This window comes from Elephantulus edwardii, unplaced genomic scaffold, assembly GCF_000299155.1.
Source record: "Elephantulus edwardii isolate Elephantulus edwardi_28Jun2011 unplaced genomic scaffold, EleEdw1.0 scaffold00003, whole genome shotgun sequence".
NCBI lineage: Eukaryota > Metazoa > Chordata > Mammalia > Macroscelidea > Macroscelididae > Elephantulus > Elephantulus edwardii.
In genome coordinates this window covers 39,056,212-39,073,483 of record NW_006399753.1, presented here as the reverse complement: position 1 = coordinate 39,073,483, position 17,272 = coordinate 39,056,212, and the positions used below count along the sequence as shown (strand labels likewise).

At 38.9% G+C, this 17,272-nt stretch overlaps 1 protein-coding gene across 1 annotated transcript in view; it reads left to right on the top strand.

The window, feature by feature from the left end:
• NALCN (sodium leak channel, non-selective) overlaps positions 1–17,272 on the top strand; it is a 600,265-nt gene that overhangs the window by 360,589 nt on the left and 222,404 nt on the right. The gene's annotated exons all lie outside the window — the stretch shown is intronic.

The following is a 17,272-nucleotide window of genomic DNA, read 5'->3' as shown; positions in this document are numbered from 1 at the left end:
CCATACCAGTTTAACCATCCTTAGGCATTCACACTCACTATGATCTAAGAATTCAACCAGAACTTATATATATATCTCACATAGAGACACTCTTCACTTTTACTCTGTCTTCTTCACAGCTGTAATTAAACTGAAGACAGAAGCTGGAGACCTGAATTCAACCAGAACATACACACACACACACACACACACACACATATACATATATATATATCACATAGAGACACTCTTCACTTTTACTCTATCTTCATCACAGCTGTAATTAAACTGAAGACAGAAGCAGGAGACCTCAGGGTGCAGTCAGTTAATTAGAAACCAACACAGTGCTTTTGTGCTATGTGCAACTGAATGAAACACATGGGAAGAAAAAAAAAACAAAAACCACAGAGCTTCAAATGTTGTAACAGCACAATGAAAAGGAATAGAAAATACAGGAAAATTGACACCTGATGTGTACTCAGTATATTCCTAATAGAAAAAAATAAGAGAGATATTATGAACTTCAGCCTAGGGTACGCTAGAGGATAAAATTCTCAGATCTTTGGAATTTCACATTCAATATCTCCATTAGTAAATATGTTCATATACAAAGATACATGGTGGCATAGTTTGTAAACTGCCAGGCTGTTAACTGAAAAGGCAGCAGTTTGAATCCGCTAGCCACTTCACAGGTGAGCGATAAGCAGTCAACTACTGTAAAGTCTACAGCCAGAGAAACAAAATGGAAAGTTGCTGTGAATCAGGGTGTACTTGATGGCATAGTTAGGAGTTGAATTAGTGAGTGATCTGGTAATTAATTATATGTTTAACTTTCCATAGAGTCACCAAAATTTTACGGCAGTTGTCCCATTTTGCATTCCCTTCAGCAATACATATAGGGTTCAATTTCTCTGCATACTTACCAGCACATTATTTTCCATTTACCTATTAGTAACCAGACCAGTGATATTTCATGGGTTTTATTTGCATTTCTATAATGCCTAATATTTTTCCTTCTTAAATGTTAATATTTTGCTGTGTGAAGGTTTACACAATTTAGCTTCCCACTCAACTATTTCTACACAAGTATTTTTTATAGTGGCATTGATTACACTCTCCATAACATATGGATATTCTTATTTCCATCCTGATCTCCATTAATCTAATTCCCCTGTCTCCTGTGTTCTCAAATTTGTTTTCAATTAAGTGTGGGCTTTTTGGTCTCACACTGGTATTTTTTTTTTAAGGAGCACAGTACTTGCTGGCAATGCCCATTATTTTTTGAGCCAATTTGTCATATATTTACAAGGCAACTTATGGTGTAGTTCAGGTTCAAGGTCTAAAGAATAGAGTCTTTCAATCTCAACCTCTTTCAGTGCTCTTCTCCAGTACCACAGTTTACTGGCATAAATTCTTCTGTCACCTTTATTAATTGTTTAACTCTCAGATGCACAATAAGTGATTGAAAAGACTATAACCTGAATCAAGTACACCATAGTCTTCTGAGTTAAAACTGATACATATCATTGTTTCTCAGCAATTTGGAGAAGTCTGTGACAACAGACTTTCTCAAGGCAATATGTCTCTTAATCTTCTGAATGCTGGTACCAATAGTGTTGTTTGTGGATCCCAGTAAGAGAAAATAGCTGACAATTTTAATTTCTTCTCTATATATCATGATGTTGTCCACCAGTCCAGTGGTAAGGATATTTGATTTCTTGAGTTTGAGATGTAATCCATACTGAAGGCTGTATTCATTGATCTTCTACAGTAAATATTACAAGTCCTTACTTTCAGCCAACAAGGTTGTGTCCTCTGTAAAATGCAGGTTGTTGGTGAGTTGTCTTCTGATCCTGGTGCCCTTTACTTCTTTATAGAGTCCAGCTTCTCAAGTGATTCCTATTCCTAGATTTGGAAGCTGACATTTTCACTGTAGATAGTTCATCAAGTCGAACCTCTACTCCAGAATGAATGAAATGAAATTGTGTATGATCGTTAAGATCCTTCCTTAATCTAAATATATATCATTTCTTTTTAAAAAAACTATGTAGGAATATAATTTTGTTAAAGATAATGAGCTCTGGGTGGCCTCATGGTAAAAAGGCATGCTGCAATCAATATCCCAAAGACTTACTTTTCAAATCCACGAGCTACACCACAGGAAAAGGATGAGCAGTCTCTTACTGTGCAATTTACTGCCTCTGAAAATCTGCTGGAGGAGGAGTTATGAGACTGTTCCAACACAAAGGCACACAAAACAACAACAATGGGGAGAGTTTTAGAAAGTAAGATATATCCCTTAAAAATTATGGCCACATTTTGTGATTGGGGTACCTTCTCCTTTTTGAGGTGCTAAAATTCATTCTGTAAATTTTATGTATGAATCTCTTATCATTGCCAAATATTTTTTCTTTCCCATTCTATGTCTTTCCTTTTTACCTTGTTTTTTTTTATGTGCATCAGGATTAATTTTTAGAAGACCGCATTCTGCTATTTCATTCTCTCCTGATTATAGGTTTTTCATTATGCTTGAAAATCTGTTCATGCTGCAGATTAAGGCTTATAGATTTATTCCTATTTTTTTTCTCTGATGAATTGTATAGTCTTTGGTTTTATTCCTAAGTCCCTGATAACTGCACTGGGACAAATGACCAGAAGAAGTGTTGGAAAGGAATGAATGATTAAACATTATATGTGTGACAGTTAATAATCTGAAACAAGGAATGTATTACAAAGTGGACTAAGGAAGGGGAAGGAATAGGAGGGGGGCGAAATGTGTAACATGAATGAACAAAAACACAATCTTTTTATGAACTTTTATTTAAATAGCAATAATTTTTTTAAAATATGAGCACATATTATTATATAAAATTCTGGCTTCAAACAGGTGAATCACATAGAAAAACTTTAAGCATTTTTTACCACAAAAACACAAAAGGAAAAAATGTTGATAATGGAATGGACTCTTGGCTGAGATATATGTGGCTATACTGTTGCTTGCCACTATTTGTTGTTTTGCATAATCCACAAGGGTTGTACTGCCAGTGCAAAATTCACACCTCCATAATTGTTTGAATTCATCCTCAATTAAACAGAAGAAAAATGGACAACCTTCTCCACTATGATATATGTTGTTGTTGTTATGTGCCATCGAGTCACTTGCGACACATAGCGACCCTATGTATGTACAACAGCCCTAAACTCTGCTCTGTCCTGTGCCAATTGCACTGTCTCTGATACACCCATCCCAATTACCCCGGTCACTGACTCAATCTACCTCATAGAGGGCCTCCCCCTCCTGCGCTGTCCCTCCACCCTACCAAGCATGATGTCCCTCTCCAAGGACCGGTCCCTCCTTACAACATGTCCAAAGTATGTTACACGGAGTCTCAGAATCTTTGCCTCCAAGGAGCCGCCAGGTTTAACACTTTGCAGGATGAATCTGTTTGTTTTCCTAGCAGTCCTTGGTACCCTCAATACTCTTCTCCAGCACCACTCTATTTTCCTTCTATCTGCCCTAGTCATTGTCCAACTCTCTGATGCATAACAAGTGATTGCAAAGATCGTGGCCTGTATCAGATGCACCTTAGTCTCCAGAGAGACACCATTGCTCTTCAGAACCTATGTACTATGATATATAGCCTCGGAAAATCTTTTGGAGGATCAGCCATGACATGATTCTAAATTTATGGGAATAAGTCTAATTAGCCTTCATTTGCTCCCAGGATTTTTAATTTTATATCATTCATCTGTTTAACCTTCTGTTTCACTAATATTTATTAAGTTCAAACTATGTGTTTAATTTAATCCAATGGATTTTAAATTAACTAAAATAATCAATATATAGGAGTAGTTTACTTAATTTGTCTTCATATTAAAAGAATATTATTTTGGCTATCCTTATTGCAGAGCTTTATATGAGTTTGATTGATTTAGGTTTGATTTTTAACTCAGAGAATAAAAAAAATTTGAGAAGTACAAATAACAATGATGACAATATCCTAGCATAATTGTCTAATGAATAAAAAATTAGACAGGGGGGCCCAGCACCATGCAAATTTCTGAGAAAAGGCCAGAAGAAGTGAAAATAGCACAGCCCCTCCCTTACTATCCCAGAGCAGAAATCAGATAAAGAACCCGTAGCCCAGCCCATGCTTATGAATGCTTACCATATGCTTATGGAGCAATCCAAAATACCATGACTTCAGTTAGACACATCTTAATCTTTAAATAGATATTTTTGCTCTGTAGCACATTAAAGAAGTCCTTGACAACATGTATATCTAATATAGCACATCTTTTGATTCCTTGAGTGCTTTGAGGTTTTTTTGTTTGTTTGTTTTGGTTTTTTAATGGTACTGAGAATGGGGTTTATTAGCCATCAGTTAGTTCTAAGGTGCACTTCTTCAACTAGTCCAGGTTCTGGTTTCAGTTCAGCAGTCAAGTACAATCATCTAGCAAGGTTTTCTGCACAGCAATTTTAACTTCGCCATCAAGCACTGGAAAGAACAGCTAAATCCTTTAACTGGCCTTTATCTCAAGTCTTCTCTGCTTTTACCTTGCCACAGTTTCTGTAAAGCAATACCACAATCTCTCTAACCACTGTGACCAGGGTCTCCCCACCAAGGTCTTTCTCTCAACAGGTTCTTGCTCTAGTTTTCCTCGAGTCTTGCTGCCCAGTGTGGGACGTATTCTCTCTTTTCCTAGTCCCACTGTTGTTGATGATTTGCAAGACCATATGTCTGCGGTTGAGGTAGTTGGGGAGTGGAGGGGTTGCTAAGGTAATGGCTTAAAAAGGTTAACTTTAGGCTAACATTACAGCCCTGCCAGCTGGCTTATGTATTTTCCTAAATATAGATTATTGTAAGGGGAAAGGTGGTGTTTCCAGTAATGAAAAATAATGGCTGAGAAAAGCCAGAAGGTAGGCTGTAGTGTCAGCCTAAAGCTGGCTTGTTTTTAGCCATTACAGTTAGCCCCCGTCTGGTCAAGCTAACTTAACTGCAGGCATATTGTCTTGCAGAAAACCAGCAGCTCTGGGACTAGGATAAGAAAAAGATTGCTTTCCAAACTGGACAGCAAATCTAGAGACAAGCAAGACTTGTGACAGCAAGACTTGAGGGAGACTGGAGCAAGTTCCTGGTGAGAGTGAGACCCTGGTGGTGGAGAGACTGTGACATTACTGTGGAGAAACTGTGGTAGTGTAAGCAGAGGAGCCCTGAGATAAAGACCACATTTGAAAGTTTTTGTTGTTCTTGCCAGATGTATGAAGGAGAAGCTGACTTAAACTGTCCAGAGGCAAGTCTTGTTGGATAATTTAGATTTGACTGCTTAACTGAAACCAGAACCTTGACTAATTGAAGAAATGAGCTGTGGAACATGGGCTAAAACCTAGACTTATTTTGGGTAATATTCTTTGCCCCTCCTACTTTCCAACCTACTTCCCTAATAACCTCCATTCTCAGTACCACACTGTGAGTCAACAATAAATAAATGAACCTCTTGCTAGTGATATGGTTCTAGAGTCATCATGGGACTGCACTATGGGCTCTTTATCTGCTTTCTGCTTTGAGGCAATGAAGGGCTGTGCTATTCTTACTCCCTCTGGCTCTTTCACAGAGACATTCATGGCCCTGTGCCATTACGTTCCATGCCCTATGCCCTTATGTCAGCTCTTTAGAAAATCATAATGTTGCCTATTGGTTTAGTTGTAAGGATTTTTGTTTTCTTGATGTTGATAAATAAGACCAAAGAATTGATGCCTTTAATTTGTGGTATTGATGAAGAATATTGAACATACCACAGACTACCAAAAGAACAGATGAATTTTTCTTTGAGGAAGTGTAACCATAGCGATCCTCAGAGACAAGAATAATGAAACTTCATCTCAAATACCTTGGGATGTTGTTAGAAAGCACTAGTCCTTGAAAAAGATCGTGCTTTGAAAAGAAAAGGGTAAGTAAAAAAGAGGAAGAACTCAACTAGTTCAATGACACAGTGACTACGACAATTCATCAAGCATAGATTATGTAAATGGCACAGGAGAAGAAAAGATTTTAATCTGTTGTTCATAGGATTATTATGAGTTATATTCAACACAATGAAACCTAACAAGATCCTGGTCAAAATGGAAAATGTTCTCTCTCTTTCTCCTGTATACCATTGAATTAGATCTGACGGTCACAGGAGGAGATTACCCCTCCTTTCCCAGCACAGAATATGGTGGATTCGAACTGTGCTTTCAAGATTGCAGCATAACTTCTTGCCACTAGGCCACCAGAGCTCCCTTCCATATTCTCTTAAAGCCTATAATTAGTTGGAAATTAGGACAACAACAAAATAACCCAACTCATTGCTGTTAGTCAGAACCAACTGAAAATTGACTCTCCAGTGCATTTTCGGAGGCTATAATTACACTGGAGAAAATTGCCCATTTTTCTCCCTCAAGCAGCTGGTTGATTAAAGCCACCTGCCTTTGGGTTGGCAGCACAACTCCTTACCCACTAGGCCACCAGAGTTCCCTGAATTAGGACAAGTCAACCTAAACCAACAAACAAAAGCAGTGATTCAAGGCCTTGGAAAAAAAGGAAACCAGACAACATAATACCTACTGTTCCTGGTTAAATTTATGTTCAACATAGTAAACACAGCTCCATATAATTTCTAATGTGAAATATTAAAAATATTGATGATGGGGAGGGAAAAGCTGGAAATATTTTGTGGACCAATGTAGAAATAGATACTAGAAGGTGACAGGCCCGTGTCCTTCTGTTGGCCTAACAGCAAGAAGCTGCACTGCAATACTGAAGGCAGGCTGTTCAAGGCCAGCTGCTCTGTGGGAGAAGGATGGGCAATCTCCTCCTGTGAGATTAACTGCCTCTTAACACCTGCCAGATGGTAAGCTATCAGTGGATTCCAACTCTCTGATACGCAACATCTAATACTCTACAATAGAAAATAAAGATGTCTATCCATCGTCTTCTATCTTCAGTTTACCTAAAAGGAGAACTTTCTAAAAGTCATTGACTTCTTGTACTGAAGGACCCCCGAACCGCTGGTCCTGTTCTGTCCCGAGTGGACGGCGAAGACCCAAGACTCCAAGACACCGGCTTGATGCAACAGCAAGGGATAAGAGGTTTATTGCGGAGCTCTGGGCTGACTCTTATCTCTGGCAAGAGATAAAGGAGCTTACCGAGAGCAGACAAAGTTGGGTTTTTTTATACACTTTAGGGGGATACAACTGAGTATCAGCTTCTCATTGGGTGATGAAAGCACAGTTTGAATTCATTGGTTCAGTGTTTGCTCAGGGTTTACACAGCATTTTTGCACGTAGCACTTGCGGCAGTCACGTAGCACATGTAGCAGTTAGATAGATCTTTAACTATATGGTGGTGTCACAAATTCTTAAGTATACAATGAGTTCAAACTCTAGGGCAGTGGAAAAGCACAAGATACATTGGTTATCAGTCGGGAAACAAAGGCACATGGGTTATCAGTTGAGAAACAATCTTTGCTTGTTTGCTCTGCCCTTCTGCTAGCTATTCTTGAAATACTGTTGCCCTGGATACCTGGGTGTGGGGCTTTAAAAATTCCTGAGTTTAACTTAGCTGAGAACTATAGAAACTTGAGTTTAATTCAGCTGAGAACTATAGGGACTATTTTAATTTCAATCTTTTCAGTACAATACTATCCGGTTTTTTAACCTCGCAACAACAAGGGGGGAAAAAATAAAAAAAGAAGTCCTTATAAATATACTGACTCTGATTTTGCCTTTTCCCCCCATCCCAGTCAGTAAGACCCCACAACCTGCTGAGTTCCTGATTTTGTCTTCTCAGGGATATGCATGTGCCAAGTAGCAAAACATGTTTTGCTACAGCCTGTACTACAATAAAAAACAGCAGGCTGTTTCATCACCCTGTGGGGGCACCAATTTATCAGCTTACAATAAAAATTAAGTTTAAGTGCATAGTAAATGCATATTTATATCGGCCAACCACGGCCATTGAAAATGTCTGTCTTTCTGTCCCCACTACAGTTTTCTCTCTGCTTGTGAAATTCACACCTCCCTCCATTTTGCCTGTGATTTGGTGATAAGGAGTAGAGGAGAATTAACCAGTTGAAAGGCTTATTCTTTCCTCAGGGCTTTGCCCTTTTCTATTGTTTCAAAGGAAAGCCCAGTGATGTGATGTGAATGCTGAAGAGAGAAAATGTAATTAAGCATTCATTGTAGATAGTCCTTTTGTTACCTCTGAAGAACTGAAATTAACACAGCAATCACTTGATTTTGCTTCTGTAGTGGCAGCTCTTGGAGAACAGTCATAGTTGGGTGACAAGAATTAAGCATACCAACGTGTGAATTAAATAACTTGATTTTACAGAATTTATTTAAAAGTGTGTTTGTGTTGAACATAGTCCATTTTGCACTGCTCTGATTACATTTGATTTTTGTTGACCTATATAAAAAACAGAAATTGTTTCAAACTACAGGCTACCAGACAGCTTAAGATGATGTGATTATAAATGGTGAAAAGGAAAAGACACAAAAGGCAAAGAAAAGGTCTGGGAATGGATAGGATTCCTACCGTGCTTCTATTGTAGGCTTCAAAAATAACATTTAAAAAAATCAAATTATTAATAAAGTTTACCCTAAAGAAAGAAGTAAGACTAAGAATGACATTTCAGCTAACTACTTTTATGCTGTCTAAAAGAAAATAGTAAAAATACTCTATGGGAGAAAAAAGGAAAATGAAAAGTGAAGATATATGTGCAGTCACACACTGAACTGGAGAGAACGCAAAATAGCCAGCTAGGCATTCTCAAACATAAGAAAATTTCTTCTAACAAATGGGGCCACTCATTTGTAAAAATAAGCTTTAAAAAGAATACATAGGGGAAGCCTTAATTGTACTGGCTGAGTATACACGTGGTAAGGATTAGCAGATATGCCTATGTAGCCTGCTGTGTTAGTAGGCCAGCACGTGACTCACTGCGCCACCAGTGCTCCTTTAGCCACTCTTTTAGACTTCTTCCCTTCCAGTCAGAACTGATTCACAGTTACCAATTTACTGGGCTTCTGAGAGAGTAGATCTGATGGTTGGAGATTGTTCATCTTTCTCCCATGGAGTGTCTGATGAATTTGACCCTCCTGAGAGGTGTGTGCAATCTTTAGGTCATTGTGTAACTTCCTATAGACTAGTCCACCAAACTCAGCAATCCTGGTCTTTTTCAGAATAGTATAAGGAGTTAGAGGAGGAAAAAGAGTTCAGAAAAAGAGAGGAGTCATAAAGGATAGGCGAAAACCTGAGCATTAGGACACAGCTAAGTCTCCAAACTGAGCATGGGAAAAAAAGACTTTTGAAATCCACCAGGCTGGAAAATCATAAAAAAAATTAAATAAATAAAAGATGCCAAAAGAAAGATTTTCCAGGTTTCACAGAGACCTAATATGTGACACTTTCCTCGTTTAAATATTATCAATACAAAACAAAAAACCACTTGGAAATGAATGTTATATTCTTAGGAAAATAAACACATAAATGTCTGCAATATTTAAATAGCTAGTCTCCACTTTCCCATTGAAATAAAATGATTCATGATGTATCATGTTGAATACAAAATAAGAAAATGCCTATACTCTATGCACTTTATAAGGGAGATTTGGGGTCATAGCCACTATAGGACTTATGCTTCTTAACCCAATGGCTCTGCCTGTTCAGAACCACGAGTGGATTTTCATGAAAAAGGTGAAAGATCTCAGCCTTATGATTTACTACCTTCAAAATTCTGCTGGAGAGACAGGAATGAATTGGTTCCAACTTAACAGCAATGGGTTTCTTTGAGTATTAGTATGTTGTATCAGTTGTACATTTCAAAGTAGGATAAATCTTTGTATCACATATTGTTGTTATTATTACATGCTGTCAAGTCAAGACTGACTCATAGTGACCCTATGAATAACCAAGCTGAACCCTACCCTACCCATGCCATCCTAATAATTGCTGATATCCTCAGGCCATTGCCACAGTCACCATGTCAACCCACCTGGTTGAAAGTCTTCCTCTCTTTTACTGCCCCTCAACCTTCCCAAGCATGATGTCCTTTCTCAAGGAACAGCCTCTCCTAGTAGCATGCCAAAGTAAGTGAGGTGAAAATTCATCATCTCTACCTCCTAGGAGCACTCAGCTTCAAGAAGTTTGTTCTTTTGATAGTCCATGGGATCTCCAGCATTGATTTCCAAAACCACAATTCAAAGGCATCAATTCTTCTTCTGTTATCCTTCATTGTTCAGCTTTCAAATATATAACAAATGACTGAAAAGATCATGGCATCAATTAGATACACTTTAGTCCTCAAACTGACATCATTATTCCTCAATAATTTCAAGATGTCCTTGCATCACATATTAATATAATATAAAACCTAGTTTCTGTTGAGTTGCAACTTTATAGCAACACTCTGCTGGGTTTCTGAGGCCATAGATCTTTACAGAAACAAACTGCTCATCTTCCTCAGATCGTCTGGTAGATTTGAATCACTGATCTTTCAGTTGGCAGTCTGATATATTATACACTATGCCATCAGGACTTCTAGGAGAAGGCTGTGTTGTTGTTGTTGCCATCAAACTGCAACTGATTCATAGCTGACCCTCCAACAGATTTTCAGAGGCTATAAATCACACAAGAGGATTCAGATTGTGTGGGTTTTAATTGGCTGAGCAATTCTTTACTCTCTAGACAATGAGAGCTCTCTGGTAGAAGGCTGTAGGTGTGTTAAAAGTTCAAAGTAGCTAGTATATGAAAGTGTGCATATTAATTGCTTTTGTAAAGTATTAACCTAGCATTATGTTATGTGTATACTCTCACAAAATTCAAAAGCAAATGAAAGAATATATCATTAGCTTTTTATTTTTCTCCTGAAAGTACATCACTTAAAAGTGTTTTGATGTAAGATGAAATGCTATATTAGTAATTGAAATAGTACATAATTATATAGTAAAAAATAATTCTGATGGCTTTGCACTGCCAATCCAAAGGCACAAAGATGGAATCCACCAGCAGTTCTTTGGGAAAGGGATGAGTAATCTCTTCTCGTGTGATTAATTGCCTCTGAAAATCCACTGGAGGGTCAGCTAGGGGTTCGTTCCAACTCAATGGCACACAACAACAACAACAACATAAATGATAAAGTTCTTATAATTCAAAGTGACAATTACTGTAAAACTCCTTTAATGTAGTAATGAAATTTTAATCTAAATCTGTGAATCGCATTTCAAAGTAGCATGTGCAGCTCTGTAGTGGGTAAACTACAGATGTAAGATGGCTAGGTCAGTGTAATGGGTTTAGATCATTAATGAGCTTTCCTTCAGCTTCCTATAAAAACAAAACAAATGAACAAAAACATCCAGAAGAGTAATGAATATCTATGTTTTTCAGATTTACAACTCTATGTACCATTTAATCATAGGTGGCTGGCACCCAAGGCTGTCCTTTCCTGAAGTCCATCCTGGGAGGGCACTGAGCTTAGAGAAAAATAATGTCACACTGGCAGTGTAGATTAAATATCATGGAAACAAAGCTGTTTTTCTCTTTTCACTTCTATTTCTCATCACAGTAGTTTTCGTCACCTTATTAGAATCTGAGAAAGGAACCACAAAGTAATTCTCACTTCCTCACCATCAGTTACACCCTAAGCCTGCCTCTTTCCAAGCTTCCATTTTCATTCCAAAAATACGCTAAATCCTCAGAGCGGACTCTAGTCATCCCTCACCCTTGGTGCCAAGTCATCACCTTCACTCAGTGTCCTCTACTTCAGGACCTCAGGGACAAGGTGGGAGCTGTGTGGCACGGCAGCATCAAACTGCAGTTGCACATCTGAAGAGTTTCAGGAGGAAAGTAAATTTCACACACATCTTTCTCCATAATTTCTGCCTTCACTGTCAGGTTGTCATGCTTCTAAACATTCAAAGATATTTGCTAAGTGAATTTAACTTTAATGATGCCTTCAGGAAAAGTTTAAACTTGTTCTTGTTCTGAGATCATGCTTACCTTTGTTATCAGAAAGCTTTCCCAGCAATTTTTGCCAGTTCTTCAGTTTTGGAGTTATAATGTTTTAACCATGATTCACTCTGTCATCCTGTCAGAACCAACTCAAAGTTGACCCTCCACGGGGCTTTCAAAGGCTCTAAATTGCACTTAAAGATTGTTGATCTTTCTCCCTTCTGAGGAATAACTGGAAGATTAAAATTTTTTGCCTTTGGGCTGGCAGCACAACACTTTACCCACTAGTTGCTATTAAGTCAGTTCCAATTCATTGCAGCATCATGTGCTACAGAGTAAAATTGCTCCATTGGGTTTCCTTGGCTGTAATCCTAAAGGAATCTCCTGCAGTAGGATTAACTAACTCTGAAAGCCCACTGGAGGGTCAGCTATGAATTGGTTCTGACTCGATGGTAGTCAACAACAACAGCATTTTAAAGAAAACATATCTCTAGGTCATTTCTTTCACAATATCCCCATGTGGGTTCAAACTGCCAATCCATAGGTCAGTAGTTTATGAGGTGATGAGAACCCTTCCCAGAGCAGTTATTCATCATCTTCTCCCAATTCCAGCCCCATATCAGCACAACATAGGTTCCCAAGACTAAAACATTTTTAAAGGATGTAATCTGCCTCATCTCTCTAGAACTGGTTGTAAACTCCCTTTGGTTAGCAACTAATTATTGTTAGGTCATCAAGTTAACCACAACTCATGTTATTGTTGGTTATATGCCATCAAATTGTTTGTGACTTATAGTGACCTTATGTACAACAGCTCTGAATCCTATTCTATTTTGAGCCAATTTCATTGTCTTCAAAATACTTATTCTCATCACCCCAGTCACTGAGTCAATTCATCTCATCCAGGGACTTCATCTCTTACACTGATCCTCCATAGTTCCAAGAATGATGCCATTCTCCAAGAACTGGTCTCTGCTACAGACATGCCTAACATATGTGAGATGGAGCTTCAAAATCATTGCATCCAAGGAGCAGCCTGCTTTCACCCTCTCTAGGATAGACCTCTCTTTTCTCTTAGCAATCCATGATGTTTTTAATACTCTTCTCCAGCACCACAACTCAAAGGCATCGATTCTTCTTCTATCGTCATTAGTCATTGCCCATCTCTCTAATGCAAAGCAAGCAATTGCAAAGACCATGGCCTGGATCAGGTGTGTCTTAGTCTCTAGACTGACATCATTGCTTTTCAGTATTCTGGAGATGTCCCTGACAGCAAAAGTCCCCAATGCAATTTTTCTTTTGATTTCCTGGCTGCTGCTACCAGGAATGTTGATAGTGGTTAGCTAAGCAAATTGACACTATTAACAATTTCAATGTCTTCCCTGTCTATCATGATGTTGCCAATTGGCCCAGTGGTAAGGATCTTTGTTTTCTCAATGTTTTGCTTCAATCTGTATTAAAGACAATAGTCCTTGACCTTTGATAGCAAATATATCAGGTCCTCCTCAGTTTTGGCCAGCAAGGGAGTGTCATCTGTAAATGCTGGTTTTTTTATGAGTCTTCGTCCAATCCTGATGCCACATTCCTCTTCACGAACTTCAGCCTCCCAGGTGATCTGTTCTATAGGTATGGAGAGAGGATGCATCTGTGGTGGACATCTCTCCTGATTTTGAAGCAGGAAGTGTTTTCTTGCTCTGTTTTGATGACTGCACCCTGGTCCATGTATACATATTGCACAAGCACAATTAAGTGTCAAATGATTCCCATTCTTCTCAAAGTTAGCCACAGTTTGTTGTGATACACATAATCAAATGCCTTTGTATAATCAATTAAACACAGATAGACATCACTCTGGTACTCTGCTTTCAGTTAAGATCCATCTAACATTGGTTATAATGTCCTTAGTGCGACAGACTCTTCTAAACCCAACCTGAACATCTGGAAGTTTTATGTTGATGTACTTTGCAGTCATATTTGGATAATTTTCATGAAGATCTTGCTTGCATGTGATATTAGTTACATTGTTTGATAATTTCTATACTCTGATGGATCATCTTTTTTTGGAATGAGAATAGATACGTATCTCTTCCAGTCAGTTGGCCAGGTAATTGTCCTCCAGATTTCACAACCTCCAACCACAACCTGTCTTCCAGATGGCACAACCTGGTAAGCACGTCCAGGGCACCATATGTTTATTAAAATATGTCAATTAGTATGTCATCAGTTCCTGGGTCCTTGTTTTTTGCCAATTAATTCAGAACAGCTTGAACTTCCTCCTTCATCATCATTGATTTTTGATCTTATGTTGTTTCATAGCTATGCTATAAACCTTGGAAACCATAGATCCTAAACTTGCCCTTTTATGCACCATCCTCTTGACCCCTGATATTTTTCTAGTCCGTTGCCACAATCACTGTGTCAATCCGTCTTTCAGAATCTACCTTTATTTCTCTAATCTTTCACTTCTCCCAGCATGATGTCCTTTTCCAAAGACTGTCTCCTTCTGACACCATGCCTAAAGTACACGGGATGAACTTTCACTATTTTTTATTCTAATGAGCACCAGCTCTGTGGGCCCAATGGTAAGGAGTTGTACTACCAGTTCAAGGGCACATGGTTCAAATCCGCTAGTTGCTCCATTGGAGAAAATGGACAATCTCTTCTTATGTTATTTACTATCAGTGAGGGTCATATAAGAGTCAGTTCTGATTGAATAGCAAATAATAACAGCAACATGCCCAATGTATGTGAGATGAGACATTGTCATTTTCGCTTCCAAAGAGCTCTCTGGCTGCACTTCCTTCAACACATATCTGTTGTGTTTTGTTTTGTTTTGTTTTTCTTTTGGCAGTTCATAAGCTATTCAGTACTCTTCTCCAACACCATAGTCAAAAGCATCAATTCTTTTTCTGTCATCCTTATTTATTGTCCAACTCTCATAAACAAGCACTTGAAAAGACTATGGCCTGAATCAGTCTTCACACTGTTATTACTGTTCGACAATAATTTGGAGAGGTCTCTGTCAGCAGCTAGTCTCTCTTTTATTATAATAATCATGTTGCTATTGTTCTTGTTGTATGTTGTTGAGTTGGAACCAACCCATGGCTAACCCTCCAGTGAGTTTTCAGGGCAAGTAAATTGCATGGGAGGAAACTGCCTATCATTTTCCTGCAGAGGAGCTAGTGGATTCAAACTACTTGCATTTGGGATTACAGAACAGCTTCTTACAAATAAGCCATCATCACAGCTACAATAATTACATTAGAAATGTTTTATAAGTAAGGATAGTGAAACTCAGAAGACCTGGTGGTAGCCTTGTAGGTCATAACTGGAAAAGTCTATATGCTTTTTCTAGAATCTTTTTATCCAGAATGCAACCATGTGTCATCTGCATTGACCTGTAATTATGACTGTACTGATAGACTCCAGTACTGTGTTTATGCTTCAACCAGGCAGCATCTAACATATTGATGGGCCAAATCAACTGCCATCTAATTTAATGGAGCAACAACATCCCTAACCTTGAGTAGCCTGCCATCTGTCTGATGCTGGGGAAGTAATTAAAAGTAAAATTTCCTGCCAGCTCAGAAAACTTCTTCATAAAGGTGAAAGAGAAAGAAAACACCTTTGTTATTGGAGGAGCATTGAACTAATCTGCAATTCAAATCAAACGCATTTTGCTAACAAGATTGCAAACACAAAGAAATTCCATCTTTTATATCTGTAGGCAGCTACAACCCATTATATCCATGTTTTCCTTATATGCAATAACTGATATTCAGGGGAGCTCCGGTTCCGTAGTGGGTAGGATTTGCACAGTCAACCCAAAGTAGTTGGTTTGAGTTCATGAGCTACTCTTTGGGAAAAAGTTAAACATTCCCTTCCCATGAGATTTTCAGCCTCCGAAAACCCACTAGGCAGTCATCTATGAGTCAGTTCCAACTCAAGGCAAATAACACATCTCAGAATTTGACAGTAGTATTCATTAAACATTTCATTAAGCAATTCATTAAAAATTCACCTGGAAATTGGAGTGATCATCTCGGATTGCTTGTTGTTGTTATGTGCCATTGAGTCGTTTGTAAGTCATAGCGACCCAATGTACAACAGCCCTAAACCCTGCTCTATCCTGTGCCAATCTCATTGCCTCTGACACACCCATTCTGATTACCCCAGTCACTGAATCAATCCACCTCAGAGAGGGTCTTCCCCTCCTGTGCTGTCCCTCCACCCTACCAAGCATGATGTCCCTCTCCAAGGACCTGTCTCTCCTTACAACATGTCCAAAGTATGTCAGACAAAGCCCCAGAATCCTTGCCTCCAAGGATGAATCTGTTTGTTTTCTTGGCAGTCCAGGGTACATTCAATACTCTTCTCCAGCACTGCAGCTCAAAGGAATCGATTCTCCTTCTGTCCTCCGTAGTCATTGTACAAATCTCCGATGCTTAAGTGACTGCAAAGACTGTGTGGCCTGTATCAGGCGCACCTTAGTCTCCAGAGAGACACCATTGCCCTTGAGTACTTTAGAGAGGTCCCTAACAGCAGACTTTCCCATCACGATACGCTTTTTGATTTCCTGACTGCTGGTGCAAAGAGTGTTGACCGTGGAGCCAAGCAAACTGAAGCTGTGAACAAAATCAATCTCTTCACCATCCATCCTGATGCTACCAATTGGTCCAGTGGTAAGAATCTTTGTCTTCTTGACATTGAGCCTCAGTCCATATTGAAGGCTGCAGTCCTTGACCCTCTGCAGCAGGTGCATCAGGTCCTCCTCAGTTTCAGCGAGCAGGGTTGTGTCATCGCATAACGCAGATTGTTAATAGATCTTCCACCAATCCTGATGCCACACTTCTCCTCATAGAGCCCAGCCTCTTGGATAATCTGCACTGCATACAGGTTGAAAAGATATGGAGACAGGACACATCCCTGGCATACACCTTCTCAATTTTGAACCACGCAGTATTTTCCCTGCTCTGTTCCGATGACTGTCTCCTGGTCCAAGTATAGGTTTTGCATTAGCATGATTAAGTGTTCTGGGATTTCCATTCTTCTCAGAGTCAGCCACAGTTTGTTATGATCCACACAGTCAAATGCCTTTGCATAATCAATGAAACACAGATATACATTCTTCCGGCATTCCCTGATTTCAGCTACGATCTATCTAACATCTGCTACAATATCCCTAGTATCACGACTCCTTCTAAACCCAGTCTGGAATTCCGGCAGTTCTCTGCTGATGTGCTTTTCCAGTCATTTTTGGACAATCTTCAGCAGAATCTTGCTTGCATGTGAAATCAATG